Source organism: Manis pentadactyla, chromosome 10 (genome assembly GCF_030020395.1).
Source record: "Manis pentadactyla isolate mManPen7 chromosome 10, mManPen7.hap1, whole genome shotgun sequence".
Classification (NCBI taxonomy): domain Eukaryota; kingdom Metazoa; phylum Chordata; class Mammalia; order Pholidota; family Manidae; genus Manis; species Manis pentadactyla.
The window spans coordinates 26189893-26214779 of NC_080028.1; the positions used below are offsets into that span (position 1 = coordinate 26189893).

Below are 24887 nucleotides of genomic sequence, written 5' to 3' on the forward strand. Positions count from 1 at the left end.
GAACTTTCTGATATTATTTTGCCCATTTTCCAGATGTGGAAATTGAGGTTCCAAGAAGTTATGTGAGTTGCTATAAATTTTACACCCAACAAGTGCTGGAATTAGACCTTAAACTTTGGAGTCTTGCTCTAGGGTTCTTTCTAGCATATTATGTTCTCTTAAGATGATGCAGACAGCCCACTCCTCTTTTTTTTTTTTCCTGAGGAAACAGTCAAGAGAGTCGAAGTGACGGATTCAAGATCACATAGTTGTTGGTTGCATTAGACCTTGAATCTGAATTTCCTAACTTCTTGACCAGTACTCTTTTCATAATACCAGGCTATAAAGGACAGAAGTTTGAACTAAAAGCCCTGAAGAATTCTTCCTTACTGTATCAATCCCATAGGACAGTATCTTTGTAAATGTCACACAATAAAATTCAAGGGAAATAAATAAATAAGAGCTAAAATACATGATGCATTTACTATGCATTGGGCTCTTTAAATTAACTTTACATGAATTCACTCACTTAATCCTTTTAAATAACCTCTGAGGTAACTTTATTTTCATTTTATCATTGGGGAAACCGAGGCCCAGAGAGGTTAAGTAATCTGGCCAGGGATACACAGCCACAAAATGGTAGGCTGGAATGCACATCTAAGTAGTAAGACCCTGGCGCCTGACCCTTAGGCTTTCATTTATTAAGCCAAAATACACCAGTATTTCAAATTGAAAATAGCTGCTGACATGAAGTCACATTTGCTTAGAAGGCCCTTTTAACAGGTAAATTAATAATGCAAAAAGCTGCATCAGGTAAATTTCACACCAATTAAGCACATAAATAACTAATGTCAATTATACATCATCTTATCTAGTCTGTAGCTATACTGCTTGGTTACTAAAACCATAGCAGATTTGGAAATTACATGCCACTGAATTTTTAAAAACACAGTCTGTGCACTGCATTGTTGCTCATTCAGATCATTTCTATTCTTGGTCCGACCCACTGAAGTTCCCTATCCATTGTACACTTGACTTCATTATCACATAGTAATGATAGCTTGGGATTATGAAGAGTTTTCCTCTAAAGAACTTGGATTACTTTGTATATTTATATGACATATCAGAATAGTTAAGAATGCATAGACTTCTTCTCTGTGAGAGATGGGGAAATGGAGTGCAGGATTTTCAGATGCCCAGGAGTGCAGTGGGCGGGGGGCAGAAGCGGAGTGCCTTTGCCGTCTTTGGAACACTACTCCAGGGTTCAGTGCAAAGGGCAGGAGAACCTGACTGAGCACTGTCTTTGCAGCCAGTCAGCCTGCCATCTGGCCGTGTTGTCTTGTCTTCTCTTCCTCAGGAAGAGACTCAGACACTGTCTATAGATTCTGTAGCCAGTACAAGGAATTCCTCTGGGCTTTGTATCATCAGAGGCAGAGAAGTGTAGCTTCCCCTCACTAGAAAATTTTACTAATTAACAGGGGTTATGTGTAATGAGTGAACAGAGACCCCCGAGTCTCCATAAACCATTGAATTTCCATGTGATACACCATCCAAGAAGTCCTTCTGCATTTGAAGGAATGCAGTTTGTGGAGAGCTGGTTACTCAAGAGTCCCTGGGAGAAATGCAAACATAGAGCCAGCTAGAATCATAATAAAGAAAAGGAGCGCTCACTTTTACTCTTTTTGTCCTTTACTTCTTTCCGTAAGTGCAAATTCTACAGAAAACTTCAGTAGTTTGGTAATCGCTGAATTACAAGAAGGCTAAAAGCCATTTAGTTTGCTTATTACTTATGAAAACCAAAAGAAAAAAAGAGGGGGTGTCAAAATTTTCTAGCTACTTTTACCCGTTTTTCCAAATAAATAAAAATGGATCATCATCATCACCATCATCATAGGTTATTGCTCGTTTAGTCCTTGCAGTGTGGCCGACGCTCTAGAGCCATGATCTCATTTGTTCCTCACCACCATCATAAGAAGTGGATAGTATTATCTTGAGAGCTGTGATGATGGCTATCAACATGACACAGCTAGTTGGACTTAGAACTGAGACCACCTGTGTCAATATGTCTTAGTTATTTGTTCCATGAAAACCATGCCTGGGGAAGATAAGACCATAAACCAATAAATAACTTCTCTGTTTGCTTCAGGAAATTCCTACAGATCAATTTATCCTAGATAACAGTCTACTTACCCAGGGCAAACTTCTTGTTTTCATCAAACCATAGCTACCATCAAGACTTGCTTTAAGACCCTCACCTTGCTGGATCCACAAATTCTAAACTAGTTGTCAGGCTTGTAGCCCAGTCTTAATCCAATTCCTCCTTGAAAGACTCTTTTGAAGTCACTTTAACTCAGACCCCAAAACACTATAAATATCCTCTGCTGACCTCCCTTTTCTGAAGACTACTAAGACTTCTCCAGGGTGGTATCTTCCATATTCAATTGTCTGGTAATATTTTGAGGAATTCAATAATCCTGGCTTCACGAATGAGCAAATAGAAGCCCAGAGGGTTTCAGTAGTTTGTCCTAGTTCACCCACTTCATTGAGGGGTTCCTACCTAGGACTGTCTGATCTCCTCCCGTGTTCCTGATCTTTCTGCTATGCTTTCAGTTGGAATAAAAGTCTGATTTTTTTCAGTTTTACTTTGAACTTATTTGACTAAGATTAAAGAGAAATGCAAACAATGGTCTAGTTTACAGTCCTGTGAAAGGCAGTTGCCATGTGACCTTATGCATTAATTAGCCATAGAAATTTAACACTCTTTTTCATAATAAACCCCAGCAATGGTGACCCACCAACATTGACTAAATGAAGGATGTAAGTCAAACAAGAGCCAAGATAGACAAACTTACAATTGGTGTGACTTTTAAACTGTTGGTAAATTATTCAACTGGTATAATAGTTTGCTAGGACTGCTGTAACACATTACCACAAAGTTGGCAACTTAAAGCAACAGCAGCTTGCTCTCTCATAGTTCTGAAGGCCACAAGTCCAAAATCAAGGTGTCCACAGGGCCACGGTCCCTCTGGAGATTCTGCGGGAGAATCTGTCCCACACCTGTCTGCTAGCTTCTGGTGGCTTCTGGCAGGCCTTGGCTTTCCTCATCTGGGGCTTCCTAACTCCAATCTCTGCTTGTCTTCATGTGGTTTTCTCTTCATGTGTCTCCATGTCTTCTCCTTTTCTGTCTCTTATAAGGACACACCATTGGATATAAGGCCCACCCTAATTCTGAGTGATCTCATATACACACTCTTGTCTAAATTCTGTCTGCAAAGTTCCATTTTGCAAATAAGGTCACATTCTGAGGTTCCAAGAAGACATATCTTTGGGGACCATAATTCAACCCACTACAGGTGATAAAGTTTATTATTGACCCTGTATTATCATCAACATTATTAAGTCTAAAATTAAAATGCCAACCAAAAATAAAATAGAGAAAAATGTAACAAAAGCTGCTTTTAAAAATATGTCGTCTTTGAATAAAAAAGAATGATATAAAGCACCTTTTATGGGGCATTCCAGTGAGGTTCTGATGTTTGATGATAGAAATGCACATATGGAATTAAAGAAAACCTTATTCATAACATTGACTGTTATGAGATACAATGGCTTTGTGAACAGATCGTTTTTCAGAAATGTATCAAATGTTTATCTAAAGACTTTGATATTCCAGGCACTGGGGAGGGACTTGAATGATAAAAGTAGTCATAGCTCTTACCATCTCCAGTTTGCAAAAGGAAACAGTGAGAAAGAAGATCGTGAAATGGTAACTTGATGACCAGCCGCATCTTCAAACCATCAGTGAAGGACATCTTAAGATTCAATATATGATTCCTATAGCTGTTAGCAAAATAATTTATAACAACTACTCGGTTTTCTTCCTTTGTTACCACATCAATAATATACTAATTTCTGAACCACAGAGTTTAATCAGAATTTTTTAAACTTTTTGACCCTGTAGAAATACATTTACATTGTGTTCTAGTATATGTGTCACTGAAAAGAAATTCACACAAAAAGATTTACTTTTAGAACCACAATGCATTCTGGTATTTTCTATTGCATTGTATTTCATTAGTGTTCTAATTTCAAAACTCACTAATGGATAATCAGTTTATCAGATAACAGTACCCTCTCCTCACCATATCCATCCCAGGACATACTAACAAGATTTCATGACAAGTAGCTTTCTTGCATTTTGTGCAGTAAATATTTGGACATAATCTCATTCATATGAGTTTGGTATGAGCAATATTTCTGGGGACTTAAAGACATAGTTTAAAACTACATTTGATGATTTTACATCAGCTTGTATATTGTTAGAACACATTTTTTCTGAACATATATATAAGCCTTTAAAACATTAATAAATGACATTTGGCGTCTGTTCCCTATCCTCCACAGACCAATTTATTGACCACCCAGTAGTAGCTTCAGTCTGTCCCCAGCTTTGGGCTGCCATAGCGCTGCATGGTACCTCTGTACCTCTGCATGATGTTATAACTCTCAGGCTCAACTCTGTTTCTGTGACTCTGTTGCACATCCTCGGCAGAGAGCCTCTGCTTCAGCTCAGTCAGCTGTTCTGGTCCATCAGCGGTAAACTGGGTGTGCTCATGCATGTTATGTGGCTGCCTTTCCAGAGGTCGCCGAGAGGTTAGGCAGCAGTGAGAGTGCCAGCAGAAGTAGATGACACACTGAAATTGGCAAAATTGGAGAAAATTTTAATTAAAAAGGTGATTTATAAAGGTCTGGGCAGAGTTTAAGAACACCGTGAGAAACCACAGGGAGAGGATTTGGGTTAGTGAGCACGGAGTGCCATCACCGCACCCAGGCCCCAGTTGGCAGAGTGAGGGGGCACTTCCCAGAACTTGGAAGGAGAGGCCTGGTCCACAGCCCCGTGGCCTTTGGTTGAGGAGCAGAGCCATCCACAGTGACTCCACAGGGAGGCCACCCAGGGAACAAGTACCTCAGTCTCACTCTTCCCTTCCTCCAGTTTCTTGCTGGTTCTCTCTGCCCCATCAGCCCAGCATGCCTGGGAGCTGGAGGGCAAGGGGAGGCACAGCAATGTGGGTCAGGATCCAGGAGCAGAGAGCCGGCAGCCAGGATATGGGGGAGTAAATGCAAAGTATCTGGAAGCACAGGAGGTGTGGATGAGGAGGGGATGATTGGCTTCTCCAGGGCAGGGGAGGTCAGGAAAGCTTTCCAGAGGTACAAGCATCTTTTTAACTACTGCTAAAGGCTTAGGGGACCCCTACATGTCAGGCACTGCTCTAGGTGTTATCTGTTTTAACTCATTGAATCCTAAAATAGTTCTCTGAGGTGGATATTATTGTCATCCTCATTTTGGGGAGGAGGGGGCTCTTTATTTTATATTATTTATTTATTTATTATTAAATGTACACAATGGTTCAACAGCCTCCGCCTGCCCCTCACTCCCACCCACTTGGTAGCCACTAGTCACTTCTCAGTGTCTTTGAGGCTAATGCTGTTTTTGTTCCTTTTGTTTTGCTTTGTTTTTATATTCCACAAAAATGTGAAATCATATGGTATTTGTCTTTCTCCACCTGGCTTATTTCACTGAGCATAATATCCTCTAGATCCACCCATGTTGTTGCAAATGGCAGGTTTCTTTTCTTTTTATGGTTGAATAATATTCCATTATGTATATGTAGTACCTCTTCTTTATCCATTCATCTATTGATGGACACTTAGGTTGCTTCCATATCTTGGTTACTGCAAAGAGTGTGGTGATAAACATAGGGGTGCATATATCTTTTTGAATCAAGGATTTTGTTTTCTTTGGGTAAATTCCTAGGAGTGGAATTACTGGGTCAAATAGTATTTGTATTTTTAGTTTTTTGAGGGACTTTCATACTGCTTTCCACAAAAATTGCAGCAATTTGCAGTAACACCAACAGTATAAAAAGGTTCCCATATCTAATGCATACTCATTAACATTTGTTGTTTCTTGTCTTTTGGATAGTGGCCATTCTAACTGGTGTGAGGTAATATCTCATTGTGGTTTTAATTGGCATTTCCCTGATAATTAGTGAGTTAGAGCATCTTTTCATGTCCTTGTTGGCCATTTGTATTTCTTCTTTGGAGAGGTGTCTGTTCAGATCCTCTGCTCACTTTTTCATTGGGTTATTTGGTTTTTTATGTTCGGATGTATGAGTTTTTTATGTATTTTGTATTTTAACCCCTTTTCAGATGAGTCAGTTACAAATATATTCTCTCACACTGTAGGATGTGTTTTTGTTCGGCTGATGGTGTCCTTTACCGTAGAGAAGCTTTTCAGTTTGATGTAGTTGCACTTCATTTTTTATTTTGTTTCCCTTGCCTGAGATGTGTCTGGGAAAAAATTGTTCATGCTTATATTCAAGAGAGTTTTGCCTATGTTTTCTTCTAAGAGTTTTATGGTTTCATAACTTACATTCAGGTCTTTGATCCATTTTGAGTTTACTTTTGTGTATGGGATTAGACAATAATCCAGTTTCATTCTCTTGCATGTACTGTCCAGTTTTCCCAACACCAGCTGTTGAAGAGGCTATCTTTTCCTCATTGTATATTCATGGCTCCTTTATCATATATTAATTGACCATATGTGCTTGGGTTTATATCTGGGCTCTCTATTTTGTTCCATTGATCTATGGGTCTGTTCTTATGCCAATACCAATTTGTTTTGATTACTTAGCTTTGTAATAGAGCTTGAAGTCAGGAAGCATAATACCCCCTATTTTATTTTTATTTTTCAGGATTGCTTTGGCTATTTGGGGTCCTCTGTGGTTCCATATGAATTTTGGAACTATTTGTTCTAGTTCATTGAAGATTGTTGTTGGTATTTTGATAAGGATTGCATTGAATATGTAAATTGTTTTGGGCAGGATGGCCATTTTGACAATATTAATCTTTCCTATCTATGATCATGGGATGTATTTCCATTTTTTGGTGACTTCTTTAATTTATCTTGTGAGTATCTTGTAGTTTTCAGAGTATAGGTCTTTCACTTCCTTGGTTAGGTTTATTCCTAGGTATTTTATTCTTTTAGATGCAATTTTAAATGGAGTTATTTTCCTGATTTCTCTTTCTACTAGTTCATTGTTAGTATATAAGGCAACAGATTTCTGTGTATTAATTTTGTATCCTGCAACTTTGCTTAATTTAGTTATTAGTTCTACAGGGTTTTCTATATACAATATCATGTTATCTGCAAATAGTGAGACTTTAACTTCTTCCTTACCAGTTTGAATGCCTTTGATCTCTTTGTGTTGTCTGATTGCCATGGCTAGGACCTCCAGTACTATGTTGAATAAAAGTGGGGAGTGTGGGCGTCCTTGTCTTATTCCTGATCTTATAGGAAAAGCTTTCAGCTTTTCACTCTTAAGTATGATGTTGGCTGTGGGTTTGTTGTATATGGTCTTTATTATGTTGAAGTATGTACCCTCTATACCCATTTTGTTGAGAGTTTTTATCATGAATGGGTGTTGAATTTTGCCAAATACTTTTTCAGCATCTGTTGAGATGGTCATGTGATTTTTATCCTTCTTTTTGTTAATGTGGTGTATGATATTGATGAATTACGAATACTGTACCATTCTTACATCCCTGGAGTAAATCCCATTTTGTCATGATGATGATCTGTCTGATGTATTTTTTGATTCAGTTTGCTAATATTTTTTTAAGGATTTTTGTGTCTATATTCATCAAGCATATTAGTCTTTTTTTGTGTGTAGTGTCTGGTTTTGGTGTTAGAGTGATGCTGATCTCATAGAATGAGTTTGGAAGTATTCAGGATGGGCCCTTTTTATTGAAGTTTAACACACATACAGAAAAGTATACATGTAATGAATGGACAGCCCACTGATTTTCACAAAAACCATCTGCTCTTGTCACCAATCCCCCAGATCAAGGAACAGAACGCTACCAGCCCCTGAGAAGTTCCTTTCCAGTCTCTACTACCCTCAGTGGTATCCACCATCCACTGATGATTTTTGCCTGTTTTTGAACATTTGTATTGACATTGTGTAGCACTAATTGTGTGACATCTTTGCTTGACATTATGTTTGCAGCAATAGACTTGTTTTTCAAAAATTGTGATAAAATATACATAACATGAAAGTTATTATTTTAATAATTTTTCTGCTTTCTTGAGGGATAATTGACAAAAATTGTATATGTTTAAGGTTACAACTTGATGTTTTGATATATGTATGCATTGTGAAATAATCACCACAACTAAACTAATGGGCATGTCTACTACCTTATAGTTAGCATTTTCTTTTTTCATTTTAAGTAATTTTAAGTGTACAATTCAGTGGCATTAAGTACATTCACAGTGATGTGCAATCATCACCTCTATCCATCCCCATAACTTTTTCATCATCCCAGATGGAAGTTTTCTACCTGTCAAACAGAAACTCCCCTTCTTCCCTCCCCCCAGCCCCTGGTACCCAGGATTACTTTCTGTCTCTATACATTTACCTATTCTAGGTCCCTCAGGTAAGTGGATTCATGCAATATAAATCCTTTTGTTTCTGGGTTTTTTCACTTAATATAGTGTTTTCCAGGTTCAAATTGTCACCTTCATTTTACAGTTGAGGAAACTGAGGTACAGAATTGTGAAGAAAGCAAGCGGGAGCCCAGGATAAGAACCCAGGCAGTCTGGCTCCAGAGCCTGAGCACTTAGGAGCTTCACTAGGCTGTCTGTCAGCGGGTCTTGTATTCACAGAGTCAATGACAACTATTTAAATCATGGGCCAGCTGCATGTCCCTGACTACTTCTCAGAGTCTACCCTCCCAGAGTAGGATGACTTGACATTCACATTTTCTCTCATGTGCTGCAAAAGGAAGAATTTTCCTTTATCTTTGTCTGATTAAAAGGGCCAACGTTTCCTCTTAATTGCAGACTCTTAGTCAACTGTTTCTGTAGTTCATTCATCGGTATCCATGATTACTCTGATCCCATCCCTGAAAACAGCATCCCATTCCAGAGCTGCCACTGGTTGTCACAGCTCCCTATTGAGTAGAGTGCATCCTCCCCCCACTCATAACTCCATACAATTTGCTCCAGTTATCAGTTTGTTGCAGAGCATGCTGTTGACATGGGAACTGGAACAATCCCTTTTGAAGCCAAAGATACCAGTCTGGCTACTGTTAGGAACAGAGGAGCCAGCTTGGCAGACACCAGTATGTCTCATCCAAAGTGAATGCAGAGGGCCAACAGAGCCTGGGGCCAAGTTCCTCCCAATCCTTGAGCAGTGCAATCACAGAGAATTCATGCATGTTTATGAGCAGTTCGCACATGTCTGACTTTTTCCGGCCAGAACCTCTGAATTCTTGCATTGCAGAATGCTGGGTGCCAAGTAAAAATAGGTAGTGTTGCTATCTTTGATGGCATGACTCAGAGGCTATGGATCTCTCCAGCAAAGAGAGAAGGCTGTTGTCCTTTGAGTGCAGGAATGATGTGGCAACACCAAGACATAAGTGAGTTTTGTAATTTGGGAATTTTCAAATACAAGGCCGTCTATGTACCAATTACCCACTTAAAGAAATGATCAATATTCTGCCAACAGATTTTCTTTCTGCAATACAATGAATTATCTTTCTGGTCCTGTCTGTCAACAAAGACAGACAATCTAACCAAAATGCTGGCTCCTCATCCTCTATTTGCTCTTTAATTATCACAGTGTTTTGCAGCTCAATCCTCCTCTCTGATCTCGTCCAGGTATGAACTTTAAATGCTGTTCATTCTTGTCAGGAGTCACTTGGCTGTAGGGAACAGAAACTGAAACTCAACTACCTGAAGCAAAAATGGGAATTATTAGATTCACATAATCATGAAGTCAGTTTCAGGAATAACAGAGTCCAGAACCTCAATGCTGCATCAGGATGTGCTGTCTCCCTTGGTCACTTGACTGTTTTCTGACCTCATTTTCATCAGGTTATGGTTCCAAGGTGGTTAAAAAAAAAAAAAGCGCTGCTAAGTTTGCATTATACCAGTTTAGCAATCCTGGCAGAAAGAAAATTATTTGTTCCTGATTGTTCCATCAGAGTCCTTTGGCTAATTCTTATTGAATTGACTGAATTGCTTTGAGCATTCCTTAAGAATCACTGTGACCAGGTGGGTGGCCAATACCAGTTATCCAGTCCTGAGATTCCTGCTTTCTGCTTGACCAGAGAGGAGCTTGGCACTTTGATTAATAGCCACATCCAGGGCCACATCCAGGTTTCTAGCCTGAAAGAAGGAATATTTCCCCAAAAGAAAATCAGGATGCTTTCAGCAAAAGACATGGAGCATTATGCTTGACTCCACTGCATCATGCACATGTTGGATACTCCCAGATTTGTTTCCCTTCATCCCAACTTCAGCCCTGAACTCCAGGTGCATTTGTCCTACTGCCTCCTTAGCATATCTCACAGGCATCTCAAACTTGACTAGGGTATTTCTTGGTTTAGAGCATTCTGCCCTCACCCAATCTCCATCCTTTACTCCTTTTGGTTATTAGCAACAGTAATTGGCACAGCCTAACTTAGGCAGAGGGAATGTATGGGAAGGCTTCTGGGACTCACCCATCAGAATTGATGGAAGACTGGAGTCCTGGACTTAGGAAGTAAGAAGTGTAGCAACTGCCTTATAAAAGAAAAATGTGTTAGGAGGCTGCCCCTGGAGAGACTGAATTTTGTCCTTTTGCTCAAGATTAAAAAGAACTATCTATCAGGAACACCTCAGTTGTCCAATTGGACTACCTCTCGGCTTGACTGCAGCCCATAAGAACAAGGTGTTCTCCAACAAGAAGCAGGGGTGCTGTTAGGAAATGGATGCTAGATATTCAAATGTACAACACATATGCCCTCCACACTGTGGTCTTCCCAACTCAGTAATCATCCTCTCCATCCAACAGGTTGCTCAAGTCAAAAGTGTGGAGGAGAGCCTGGATTCCTCCCCTCCTCCCACCCACCCCCCAAATCATCAGCAAGCTCTACAGTTCTACTTTGCAAAGGCATCCTGAAGATGTCTATTTTTGTGTTTCCTTGCCGCCACCTCCCTCATCCACACCATCATTATCTCTTACCTAGACCCCCAGAATGGCCTCCAACTGGTCTCTCTGTCTTCTGTTTTACTTCATACAGCTACCAGTATGATCAGCTCAAAATATAAAACAGTTCCTGTTGCTCCCTGCTTTAAAGCCCTTCAATTGTATTTTGTTGCTCTTAGAAATAATCCACATCACTGATCACAGGGTGGCTGTATAGCAGAGTGGTTATGAACTCAGGCCCTGGAACCAGATTGCCTGGGTTTAAATCTAAGCTCTATCCCTCACTAGCTGGATCTCCTTTGGAAAGTTACATAACCTCTTTGGGCCACAGTTTCCTCATTTACAAAGTGGGGATAATAATAATACTTAGTTACAAGACTGCTGTGATGATTAAATGACTAATACATATAGATTGCTTGAATAGTGTCTGATACAGTAAGTGCTGAATGAATATTAGCTGTCATGCGATCTGGTAGCTGGTCTTCTGCCAGACTACATTTTCTTTTGCTCTACAACCTTTGTCTCGGTGGTCCCACCAGACTGATAGTGTGATTTCTTACAGCATCCCAATTCTTTCTATCTCAAGGCCTTTGCCTTTGCTGTTATGCATGCCCACACGTCCTTCCACCAGATTTCACATGGCCAGTACCTTTTTAACTTTAGGTTTCAGCTTAAACGTCACATTTTCCAGAGAGGGCTCATGCTATCCAAATTCATCTGGTGTCTGTCCTGCTGATATCCCTTAGTGCACTTATATGGCCATATAACAGAGTGGTTATGAACTCAGGGAAGTGTGATGCACTTGGAGTCAAGAATCTCAGCTTCCCTTGCGGAATCTGCTACTTCGTACCTGGTTAACTATAAGGAAGTCACCATTTCTCTGAGCCTCAGTTTCCTTGACTGAATATGGAGATTAAACACAATGCCTTCCAAGGATGTGGAGAAATTGGGACTCTTGTGCATTGCTGGTGGGAGTGTAAAATGGTATAGCCACTATGGAAGACAGAATGATTCCTCAAAAAAATTAAAAATAGAATTACCATGTGGTACAGCAATTTCACTTCTTGGTTTATACCCCAAAGAATTGAAAGCAGGGATTCAAACAGATATTGTACACCAATGTTTATAGTAGCATTATTCATACTAGTCAAAAGGTGGAGGCAACCCAAGTGTCCTGAGAGGGATAGATAAACAAAATGTGCTATATGCATACAGTGGAATACTATTCAGCCTTAAAAATGAAGGAAATTCTGATACATGCAAAACATGGATGAGCTGTGGAAACATAATGCCAAGTGAAAATAAACCAGACGCAAATGGACAGACGCTGCATGATTCCTCTCTCTAAGGTGCCCAGAAGGGGCAAATCCATGGAGACAGAAAGTGGAATGGTGGTTGCCAGGACCTGGGAGGAGGTGAAAACGAGGAGTTGCTGTTTAGTGGGTACAGAGTCTCAGTTTGGGGTGATGGAAGAGTTTTGGAGATGGATGGTGATGATGATTGTACAAGAACATGAAAATACTTAATTCACTGAATTTTGTACTCAAAAAGGGTTAAAACAGTAAATTTTATGTTATGTATATTTTACCACAGGAAAAAATAATACTATCTTTCTCTCACGGTAGTTTCAAACATTAAATGAGAGGGTATATGTCATTGCTCACCATAGTTGGTATTCAGTTAAATTGGTGTGAAATGAGTAACAAAAAAGGAGAATCTTTTAGTCTTGACACATTTCTCAGCAGAGACATTATTGCACAGAAGATGTAGTGAAAAGCATCCCATAAAGAGCACTAATGGATGAACTTGGTGGCCTTTACTAATATCCCATTCTACCTTAGCCTAACCTGGGTTGAGAGGAGGGGAGACCACACTAGATCACCCTCACTGCTTTGCTCTAAAGCCGGCCAAGAGGCCGGGGAAGTAAACTCAATTAAAGAAGGTGACAAAGTGCTGGAGCATCCCCCACACTCAACCACAGAGGCCTTCACCAATGTCTCATCTGGGTGGTGGTGGCTGCAGTGAGTGGGCTTCCCTTGGCTTTTCTCTGTGAATGCAGACAGAAAAAGAGAAAAGAAAAGGAAGTGAATTGATTGTGGAGTTGGGAAAGATATCAGAGCAGCTCAGAGAAAAGCTTTAGGAATCACTAGAAAAACTGGAAAGAGACTCAACCCAGCTGGGGTTTTCTCTCTCCCTTCTGTCTCTCTCTCTACTCCTTGTGTGCTGGCCCACATCCCTTGTATTGTAGATGGCATATGCTTTTCTGCATAGCAAGGAACATGTCTGCTTGCCACCCAAGCACAGCCATGTCAGCAGAAAAATGTCCCCTCTCTGTGCTGTATTATTTAAATTGGCCAGGATGATGTAGCAAACATACCCAACCACGCAGTTCACTCACAGTATATCTCAAGTGGGTTCTCCAAGAAGCAGACTTAGAGTATTTAGTGCACAGAATGTTTATGAGGGAGTGTTCTTAAATTTAAAATCTGTAGGAAACAAGGAATGGAAGCAGGATTGGGCAAGAGAGAAACTGAGCTGCAAGTTAGGCCCGATGACATCCTTAGTCAACCCCACAGAAGCCCTGGAGCTAAAATGGCTTGTGAGAGACGGCCCACATTGCCCTGCAGTGGTCGGGCCTACACTCCCACGCTGGTTGATCACTGGATGTGGGCTTCCCTTGGGAGGGCATAACCTCGGTGAGCAAGGCTCTCAGGGCGGAGGCAGACCCTGAAGGGGCTGATGGCTGAAGGGTCTTTGCCAACAGCATTCTCTCAGCTGGGTTATTAAGTCCTTTAATGAAATGGAATCTGGGCAGTGGATCACAGTGTCCATTATAAATAGTAGAAATGTATTTCTTGCTCATCTGACTTTCCTGGCAGGTGTTCAGTTAGGGAAGTAGGCTCTCTTCCATGCAATCGTTCAAGTACCCAAGCTCCTTCCATCTGTGGCTTCACCAAAGTGTAAGACCTCATTGTCATTTACATTCAGCTGGAAGAAGACACAAAAGCATGGAGGAGCACACCTGGGAGGACTTTAAGGCCAAATCTGAACGTGTAAACATTGTTTCTGTTCATATTCCACTGACATGGTAATTCTGAACTGCAAGGGAAGCCATATGTCAGGAAGAAGAGGAAATGGATTTTGGTGGACAGTTACTAGTTTCTGCCACAGATGTTCTTACCCCTTCTTGTCACCCCCTGGATTCTGATACCATTGTTGCTTCTGACACTTCCTTCTATTTACCACCTCGTGGAATGTGGTTACTGTTCCCGTGAGCAGAAGCCTCTTCCTTATGACCAAGTGCCCCAGTCTTGATGAATGTGTTTCTCTTATTACCTATTCGTGTCCTCCAAATTCCTTGCTTTACTTTTCACACTGAAGACTTTCAGTCTTCAGAGTAAATAGCATCCCTTGATAATTCTTCTCCCATGGGCCCCTTAAGCCTCCACTCCTTAGAGCCTTTACAATCTACCAGCTGCTCCTCCCTCCCTCTCTCAGGTTAAGATGCAGAACTCACACGGATGTGCACACACCCTTGTCCACTACTCCTGAAATCTGCTTTCCTCTTGACTATGCTTAAGACATGAAACTGCCCTAAGTTTTCCTTTATTTTCATTAAAAAATTTTTAATGTTTTCTGTCTGAGCTTATTGTTCAGTTGCTTTCTGCTGCTTTTAAGGATCCAATTGGCAGGAAATCTGAGCAGAATTCTCAACAGGGCTTAGTAGGTAATGCTTTAGTAGGTAATACTTTGGGCATTAGTAGGTAATGCTTTGGGCATTGAGTACGTTCTTCTCTTCTCTTCTCTCTCCCTCCCTTCCATCCTCCCTTCTTCCTTGGCAGATAGCTAGCTGACTACCACAGGCTTGCGCTGTCTTTCTATTGTGTGAGTTCTGCCTGACTGGGCTACCCTTTGTGACTAAGTGGTGCCATTGATTAGTTTTGGACAATGGAATGGGGGCAGAAGTCATTGGTGTCATTTTGGGCCAAGGTAGTGAGTATGCACTGTGCTTTCCCCATGCCCTGTTTCCTGTCTACAGTGCTCTTAGAGACCACATGTTTAAAGTGGCAGTGTCATAAGTTGGAAGAAGATTAGATCCCCAAGTTACCACTTGAAAGAGAAATGCCCAACTAGGCACATCTGCTTCAGACTTGGCATAAATTGGGCTTGTTTGTTACTGGACTTACATTTAGCCCACTCTGACTAATACACTCTCTTCCTTTGTTCAGTATTTTTCAGCCTCTGGTATTTGCCGAGCACAATACTAGGTATTAAGGTTGCAAAGATAAATAAAACACAGTCCCTTCACTCAAAGAACTTACAATCTAGGGTGGAGAAATAGATGTATCTTACATATCTTTTTAGTGGTGTATAAGTCCTACATTGCATATATGTATAGAGTATTATGGGAGAGAAGAGCAGGACATCTAAGCTCACCTGCATGGGAATTGGAGTGGGAGTGGACAGGGTAATGAGAGGTCATTTAGGTGACATGCTTTCCAAAGAGATGGGCATGAACAAAGGTGGAGACAGGGAAAGCAAATTCATGAGTATGTATGTGCAATGAGTAAAAAGAGTATGCAAGGATAACAAACTAGGAAATTTTGATTAGGATGTGCTGCAAGTTTGATTCTATATGGGAGAAATTCACTCAGTGTGTACCATTATAACAAAGTCTCAAATGTAATTAAAGCTCTACTTAAAATTAGTAACTGTCCTGTGGGACCACAATACATTTGACTCTCTGGGAAAGAGTCATATCAGGACTTAGTTTGGAAGGTTTCTTTTTGCATAATCTTAGACTCTAATGAGTGCTTGATTTCAGTAGAACAAACTCTACTTCAAGTGAACCACACTACTATTTCAGAGATAGACAATTACATGTATTTTTCATTTCCTGTGTACTTAGAAAATCTGCTTTTTGTTATCACCTGTGTGTGCTGCTTTCCAGGGTATTCTAGTAGCCATTGGACAGAAAACCAAGATTTAACTTTAGTTCTTCTGATGGTATTGCATTGAAGCATATGAGATGGTCAGTATTCACATTTTGTACCTAAAGGATGGCAATTTTGTAGTTTTCTACCAAATATACTTGTGGGTGGTAGATTGAATTCTTGGTCCCAATTCTCCACTCCTTATAATAATATTATATATTCACACCCTTGTCCTAGCCCCATCACAGGAACATGTATTACCCCTCTCCTTGACTTTGGGCTTTGCCATGGAATTTGCTTTGGGCAGGAGAAGATTAGCAGGAATGATGTAAGCAGAGGCTTGAAATGTGCTTTCATAGACTTTTCTTGTACTTCTGTATCCCCAAGTAGTCCTTGTGCCTTCATGCTGGGCTTAGAAGGCAGTGTTATCCTGGTTCTAGAAAGGGACCTGAGATAGGGACATTCCTTTTTTACCTTCATGTTTGGCTGGATCTGGGGCAGCCATCTTGGGACCATTACAGAGCCTGCCTTGAGAAGACAGGCCATTGCACAAAGGATGGTAGAGAGGCAAGACAGGAAGAGCCTCTGTCCTGGTCATGCCACTAAGCCACTGAATTCACCAGCCCTAGATATTCCCTTTTTTCAAAACCACTTTGTTTGGGTATTATATTACTACTAGTTGATAGCATCCCAATGGATCACGCAAAAATCATATGTTTGACTTTTAATTGATAGAGATGTTTAAGGTTATAAAAAAGACTTAAGTGCAAAATTGAATAATTGTCCCCATCTGAATAGATCCTTCAAGTTCTTACCAGGCTTGGTTATAAGATGACGCTGGAGAAGGTCCTCTGAGGGTTGGATTAAGTCTGACTTCTTTTGGCCTGGACCAGTCATTTTGGTTCATCATCAAATTCTGTCTTGCATCATCATTTCCACTCTTTTTAAAGTGCAGTTTCCTTAAAGGAAGGAAACTGGTCCAAGGTTTAGAATTTGTGTATTATATATTTTGTTGGCCTGGGGTTACTAGCGAGGTCAATTCATGATTAATGTCCATGCACAGCTCTCACCTCTCTGGCACCCACCTTTGGGAAAAGGTAACACTGAATAGTCTGAAGTTTATCGCTCTGAGTTCAAGTCTTGATTAGCTGGGGTGATCTTGTGCAAGTCATTTAGTGTCTTTGAGCCTCAGTCTCCTCATCTGTAAAATAGGGATAATGATATAGACTTCAAGGTTTGGGAGTGAAGTGTAAAGTGTCTGGCACATAATAAGCACTCTGCAAATGATTATTGTCTCCCTCCTCCCCATCTATCAGGGCAAAGAGTGTCTTTGAGATTAAAGAGCACTAGGCTAAAAATCACAGTGGCTGGCTTGGAAAAGCCCGTGCCTTACTACTAAAGTCAGTAACAATTATTTTCATAAACCAGAAATAAGATACATTTATTTACAGTAACACATTTATTTATGTAAACAAATAAATACATGTTTATAGAAATAGCAATGTGTTATCAGGAAGAAAGATGGTAACAGAAGGAGGGATTATAGATACCCTCACTTACATCCTCCAACCATGATTTTATTTTTAATGTAAAATATATGATGATCTAGATGTCTTTGACAATGGCAGTTTATTTTTAGATTCTTCTCTTTAAAACTCAGGAGGTATTCTTTTCCCCATGAATATCCTAAATGCCAATTTCCCAGGACATCTCCCAGTTAGGATAAGATTGCTTTTTGCTTGTCTGAAATTTGGTAATGTCATTTCTCCCAGGCAGAGAAAGTGTGTGTGTGCATGCACACACACACATACACACAGTTCTTCTAATAGCAAGAATTCAAAGCTATCTGGAGGAATCCAATCTCTGTGGACCAAACTAAAGTTTCCTATCCTCTGTGGGATGACTGATACTCCCACTGGTTTCTCTGTACCTTTCTTCCACCCCCAACAGTGCCTGAAAATCAGGGATTGCCTTTGGGCTGCACTAGCTAATGCTGTGCCCCAACAGGTTAGGCAGCTACTGATGTCAAAGGCTTAGTTCAAGAGCTGGAATGGAGCCTCTGGGTGAAGAATAGATGAGGTAGAATCATCAACTCTCACACTTTTTATAGAGGGAAAATTAGGCATAAAGAGATACAAACTACTGCTCAGTCTCTAGTTAACTGGGGCCAGGGAAAGGCAAGATGCTGGTCAAGATTGCATAAGACCACTTATCACTCATGTATTGTGTGTCAATTACTGTTCCAGGCAAGAAAATACAGCTGTGAGCAGAATCCCAACTTCAAGGAGCTTACATTCTGTAGAAGAGAGATGATAAGGAAAGAAAATAAAATAACAATTACAGTGTAAGGACTTTGGAAAACAAAGCAGGAAAGGGGGATAGAGAGTGTATGGGGAGAGTTTTGCCATTTTAAGTAGAGTAATTAGGACAGACTCACCAGGTTTGAGAAAATCCTAGGGACAAGGATTCCACACAGAAGAGCAGCCAGTGCAAAGGCCTTGAAGTGGCGACATGCCTGGAATGCCCACGAGGAAGCACAGAGGCCTTTGAGGCTGACGCAGAGTGAGCAAAGGGCTGTCACTAGATAGTGTCAGGGAGAGAGGGCGTGTGGCCCAGACAGGTGGGCCTGTAGCGCTGGAGGACTTGAGCTTTTACACCTAGTAGAGTAGGAAGCTGTTAGCTGATTTTGACAGTGGAGTGACATGATTTGACTCATGTGTTAAAAAGAACCCTCTGGCTTCTGTAATGGAAAATAGATTGCCAAGGGGCAAGGGGAGAGGTAAGGAGACCATTGCAATGATCTGAGTGGAACGTGAGGGTGGCCTGGACCAGGCTGGTGGCAGTAGAGATGGGGAGCAGTAGACACGTTCTGGATTACATTCTGAAGGTAGAGCCAACAAAACTTCTGGACAGATCAAGTACAGGGTAAGAGAGCAACAGAGGAGTCAAGTATGACCCCAAGGCTTTAGGCAACAGGAATGGTGGGGCTGCCATCAACTGGAATTGGGAGAATTGTGAAGGAACAAGGGTTTGGGGGAAAGATCAGAAGCTAAGTTTCAGGTGAGTTTGAGATGCCTTTAGAGAGTCAAGTAGGGATGTCAGGTGGGCAGCTGTTTGTATGAATCTGGAGTTCAAAAGCCCTAAATATAAAGCCCTAGCCTGATGCCCAGAGCAGAGAGGATGATCTTCCCTCCCCACGTCCTTGACTCCCAGGTTCGGTTCATAAATTCTGAACTGAAGCACAGACCTGAAGACTCCCACATCAGTACTGATTGGAACACTATACGGCTTCTCCTTATTGTACGAGCCTGGAGTTGCTTTATAGAAAAAAAATGTCTTGATTCAAGGACCAAATTTGTTTTTTCAACCTCATCTTTATAAAAAGGGTGGCATAATTATGGATACAATTCCTTTTCCTGCCCTCCAAAGGATAGTCAGTACAAAAATTCAACACCCACACTCAGTGTTCTCTGTCTAGCCCTTAAATACACACCTTGTGCCAGGAGAACGATTCCCTTGCTGGATCCTCAAAGCCACTGTTCTTCATTTTCTGCTTTCTCATCCCCTAGTCAATAGTTTTGGTTTCTCCTCTCTGTCCTTGGAATATTCTTCCTCTTGGTTCTGCTTTGTCTGATGAGCCCCCTATTCTCCCTAAGCCTCGGATCTAGTCATCTAATGGGGGGTCTAATCCCACAGTCTTCTTTGGATATTGAGTCTTGGTTTCCTTGGACAAAGTGGTATGTTTCTGAAATTCTTCTGGAATTAGCTCCTGAAGGCAGAGCTGCCAGGCACATCTCAGGTCTATGGCCTCTGGGCACTAAATGATGAGTGTGGTTAGAAGAGGCTGTGCTTCTGTCCCCAGGGATAGTCTGCACCCTGACTCTGCAGGCCCTTTTGGTTTACAAAAGCTAGCTGCAAACTACAAAGAGGACATCATTCAGCATGGAGCACCTTGCCAGCATTTACTTGGAGTGAAGTTTTATCAGGAGGCCAGCTCCTCTGGAATTTCAGGCTGTGAAGATGGCCCTTGGATTTTGGGGAAACTACACCTAGTGGAGGAAGGGAGGAGGTAAGGAGGGGGCATTGGGAGACAGCAGAGTCTTCTAATCTCTTGATTTCTGTCTGTGCAACAGGGAGAGGTGTTGCAGAGGGCCATGGGCCCCATGGCTTTTCTCACCACTGTCATGCCTGGTGCCATCTCAGGAAGTCCTTGTTTCCCAGGATCAGCTCTACACAGGAGACACATGATGTTTCCTGAATGGCTTATTGGCTCTTACATGACAGGTATGTCTCATGGCAGGAATAACAGCTCAAGTGTGGCCAAGTCTTGTCCAGAGGGCTTCACAGCAAAACCCTCCCTTCTGTTTCAGCTGATCCTTGGCTCTGTGCTTGTGAGCATCTGGGAAACTGGGCATGGAAGTAATTCCATTCTTTGTTCGATAACTAGCAGACACACAGACAAGGCAAGCCAGGTGCATGGCCAATTCCCTTTAAGGAGTGTGGGCAGAGACTGGCCGAATGGAGGAGTGGGTAATGGGGCACTCCACCCTGCCCCCGGTGCACCCAGCCGGCAGCCTCAGCATCTGGCATGGATCTGACTCTGACCCCATCATATTCCATCCTTCCTGACGATTCATTAAGAGTGCTTAGGGGAACACAGAAGGCTTTTTATAGGCATCCTAGTTCAGCCTCGGTAGGGTTGCCGAAAACAAAAAAATATTTCTGGAGTGGAAAGATCTTTAGAAATGTCCTTGCCAAAATGTTTTATTTAGTTCTTCGTCACGGGACATACTGATGCAAGGAGGATTTTCCTAACACCTTCAGAGTGCAGAGCGGTGTTGTATGCATGCTGTGTTTGTGTGTCAAGGAGACCGCAGGAGCCCAGGGGAGGGAGGCCTTTGGCTTCAGCTCTGACACTTTTCAACCTGTGGAGATTTCTAGAATCAGCAAGCCAGGTCCTATGGGGATCCTCAGCCACATTCATTGTTTCCATGGAAACACTAGAAATTTATGATATGAAATAGAAGGCAATCTGTGGACATTACCCTCAAAAAAAAAAAAAAGGTCTGGCTTTCATCTGTTTCTTGAGCTGGGGCCAGCTTTTCCTGTTGTCTCCTTTATGGAATTTGGAGTAAAGAGCTAAAGGAAAACCCCTAAATGGGAAAAAGACTTCTGTGACTCCAGACAGGAGTGGGTAAACCTGTTTCAAGTAGCAAGTTTTAACTAGCAGCTTTGCTCAGGACATTGGAAACCCCACACTGAGCTTGAGCTTATTTTTAAGTGGGCCTCTGAGTTTTTTTCCTGTTTTCTGGTATAAATGTCCAAACTTCTAAATTTTAGGGGGAACAGCCCAGGAACAGAAAAGTTGCTCTCATCTGCTTTCAGGCTTGCCACAGACTGAAGAGAAATGCTGCAAATATCTTGAGATTTCTGGTGTGGCCTCTCAGACCTGCGGGTCTGAATAATCCTGATAAGATTTGGAGAAAGGGCACAGGCATATGAGCATTTGTAAGCACTGAGTAGAATCTTTACCCCTTTTGGGTCCATTGGAATGTCAGTGTCACTACTGATAAATCAAACATGTCCTGTTTTCCACCACCGTGGCCTCTTGCACAGAGAGCACCGTGGAATGGAAGGAACCCCACAGTGGGGGTCAGGGCCCTGGATTCTGGTTCTGATTCCACCTCCATGAGCTCTGTGACCTTGAAAGAGTTAGTTACCTTCTCTGGGCTTCACTTTATTCATCAGTAAATGGACAGGGGAGAGACTAGATAACTATTTAAAAAAATATTTTTTGTGTGTGTTAAAAAACGCAACATAAAATTTACCATCTTAACCATTTTTAAGTATACAATACAATTCAGTAGTGAGTATATTCACATAGTTGTGAAAACAGAGCTCCAGAACTTATTCATCATGCAAATTGGAAACTCTAAACCCATTAAACAACCCCCCTTGCCCCCTCATCCCAGCCCCTGGTAACCATCATTCCACTTTCTGTGTCTGAATTTAGCTATGTTAGGTACCTCATGTAAGTGGAATCATGGTGAAATAGCCAGTACTATGTGTACTTGTGTTTTTGGCTATTTCAAACAACATAATGCTGTCAAGCTTCATCCATGTGGGAGGATGTATCAGAATTGCTTTTCTTTTAAAGGCTGAATAATATTCCATTGTTTGTATATACCACATCCTGTTTACCCATTCATCTGTCAACATACTTGGGGCGCTTCAAACTCTTGGCTGTTATGAGTAATGCTACTGTGAACACTGATGTACAAGTGTGTGTTCGAGTCCCTGCTTTCAATTCTTTTGCATATTTACCCAGAAGTAGGACTGCTGGATCATATGGTAGTTTTATTTTAAATTTTTTGAAGAACTGTGACATCTCCCTCCATGGTGGCTGCACCATTTTACATTCCCACTGGCAGTGCACAAGGGTTCTGATTTCTCTATATCCTCACTAACACCCATTATTTTCTGCTGAGCATCTTTCATTTGCTTATTGACCATTTGTGTATCATCTTTGGAAAACTGTCTATCCAAGTCCTTTGCCCATTTTTTAATTGGGTTACTTGATTTTTGTTTTTGCCTAGTTGTGCCCTAGATGACTCCAGACTGTCCATCTCTGGCATTTGTAACTCCAGATTCTTACTGTTTTCAACCAAATTCTTCATCTCTCTTTCCTTCTTTTCAGGGGGACAAATGACAGTTAATTTCCAAAGGATGTGTTTGCAAGACATTGAATCTCTCAATGACTCTGACAGACTTTTTTTTTGCATGCTGGGCTTTTGCTTTGCATAAGTCAGAGGGAGTGAGGGCATATTGTTATATTTTGATATAAACGGATGTCTATCACTTGAGGGAAAGTGTGGAGAGGGAATCTTTTGCCTTCTAAATCTAGTGCTTCTTCAGGACTAACTTCATGCTGATCAATTTCTTAAGTACTTTACATGTATTAACATATTTAATCCTCACAGCAACCATAACCTTGTTGGGTACGTTCTAGCATTATCGTCATTTTACAGTGATGAAACTGAGGCACAGAGAGAGCAAGAGAGCAAGAAACTCGCCCTAGGTCAGCAGCTGGTAAGTTGAGGCCAGAGGTCTCTCTGCCTCCTGTTCCTCATCCTTAGCTGCTGCCTTGGACAGACCATTTTTAGTCTTTATCCTATTATATAGAATCATGCCAGGAGGCTTTTTGACCCTATCCTCTGCCTCCTTTCACCTTCCAACCATGCCCTCTGGGACCCTACTCCATGATAAACAGAGTCCCTACATCTTTATTTCTCCTGTTTCCCCTGTTTTCTGCCTCAGCTGACCTTAGTCTCCTCTGAGCTTCCTGCTTCCCTTCCACCCTTCTCAAGGAAAGAGGCTCACTGTCACCTGCCCTCTGCCCCTCAGGCTGGGAGTTGGGAATTAATGTCTCTTTTCCCTCTAAAGCTGCTGCCAGGCCACTGTTGTACCCCTCTCAGGTAAAATTCCCTTTGGCTTTGAGGCTCACATCTTAGCCCTGCATCATAACTGCCATGTCAACCTGCTGATCAGTCTCTACATTCATGGAAGATTTTGGCAGCGGGCTCATGACCTTTCTCCCTGACAAGTTCTGCCAACTGCCAGCCTTGGTGACTACAGTGTCCAGGAGGCCCACCCTCCTGACCCACTGCTCCTCTGATCTTTAGCATCAAGCCATGTATTTTACTTGGCCTCTACTTTGACATGCTGGTCTTTCAACAGCCCTGCCCTGCCCTGCCATCACTCGGGATTGCCCCACCCCCAAATATCAAACTCCAGTGCCCCTCCAGCTCATTCATGCCTTCATCACACTTAGTTGGTCCAGGGAGGGCTTCCATGCCCACCCAGTCTGTATCTCCCTCTGGGCCTATCCTCTGTTCTCACTGAAGCCAGACCCTAGGGCGATCATCTGAACTGTTTTCTTGTCAATGTTCTTGGCAGTATTTACACCCATCTCCACTTTTTTTCCTTTTGTTTTAGAGAGTGAGCATCTTTCCTTCCTTCACATGTAATAATTCAACCTGTGTCCCCCATCCCTCTTCTCTGGGGTCCTGCTCTATCCATCCTTCCCTCTCTGTCCTGTATCATCCTTATGAACATGCTCAGCTCTCTTTTCCCCATCCGTCCCTGGACACCTCACCAGTGCCCCAGCTTCTGTCCAGTTTTGCTTCTTCCCCTTCTCTAAACGTCTGTGAAGAGAGTCCCTACTTACTCCTTTTCACTGCTCAACCACTGAAATTTGGCTTCTGTTCATAAGATATGTGAGGCTGGGTTAGAAACTTGAAGTTTTGATTGGCTGATTACTTTCCCTGACCCAGTGGGGAGAAAGGCCAATTGTGTGCCAAGAATGCAGAGCAAGGAGCTGGGGCGAACTTAAGGAGCACGGTAACATTTGCAATGTGTTGGAGGGGGAAGGAGAGTGGAAAAGGATCGTCAAGACCACTCTGTGCATCTTAATTGAAGATTAGCTTGCACAGTGCCTGAGGCATGGAAGACACTCAGTAAAGGAGTTTCTCCCTCCTTTGTCCCCTCTCTTTGGAGCTCAGCTTTCCTCTTTGTACACCGTGAGGTTGGACCAAATGATTGACAGATTCCTTCCAGCTCTGTCTTCATGCAGCAGAATTTCTCCTAGCAGTGTCTTGATGTCGTCATTGCCTTGGAGACAAGCTTTTCAAGACTGCTTACAAAAAGGCCTGTGTTCTTTACACAGGACATTCTAAACAAATATCAACAGAAAATGTTTTTAAGAGGCATTGAGACTCATTGCAGAATAGCCCATTACATCATTGTGCCTCTTCTTGAGTAACCTAAACCAATGTGTGGGGTGGTGGTGTTACAGGGATTAAAGCATGATGTGGTTTCCAGCCAAGTTAGTGTATGTGTATTTCAGAGGGATTTTTAGGATTTAGCATGTCAACCTTAA

The 24887-nt window shown here is 41.8% G+C and overlaps 1 long non-coding RNA gene across 1 annotated transcript; it reads right to left on the minus strand.

Annotated features, from left to right (window-relative positions):
• Positions 1-9552: 9552 nt before the first annotated feature.
• LOC118915385 (uncharacterized) lies at positions 9553-18491 on the minus strand. Its single transcript, XR_005026051.2, has 3 exons — positions 18387-18491; positions 17035-17150; positions 9553-9747 (listed from the first exon to the last, which is right to left on the minus strand). It is a non-coding gene; the product is annotated as an uncharacterized LOC118915385 (long non-coding RNA).
• Between the last annotated feature and the right edge of the window lie 6396 nt (positions 18492-24887).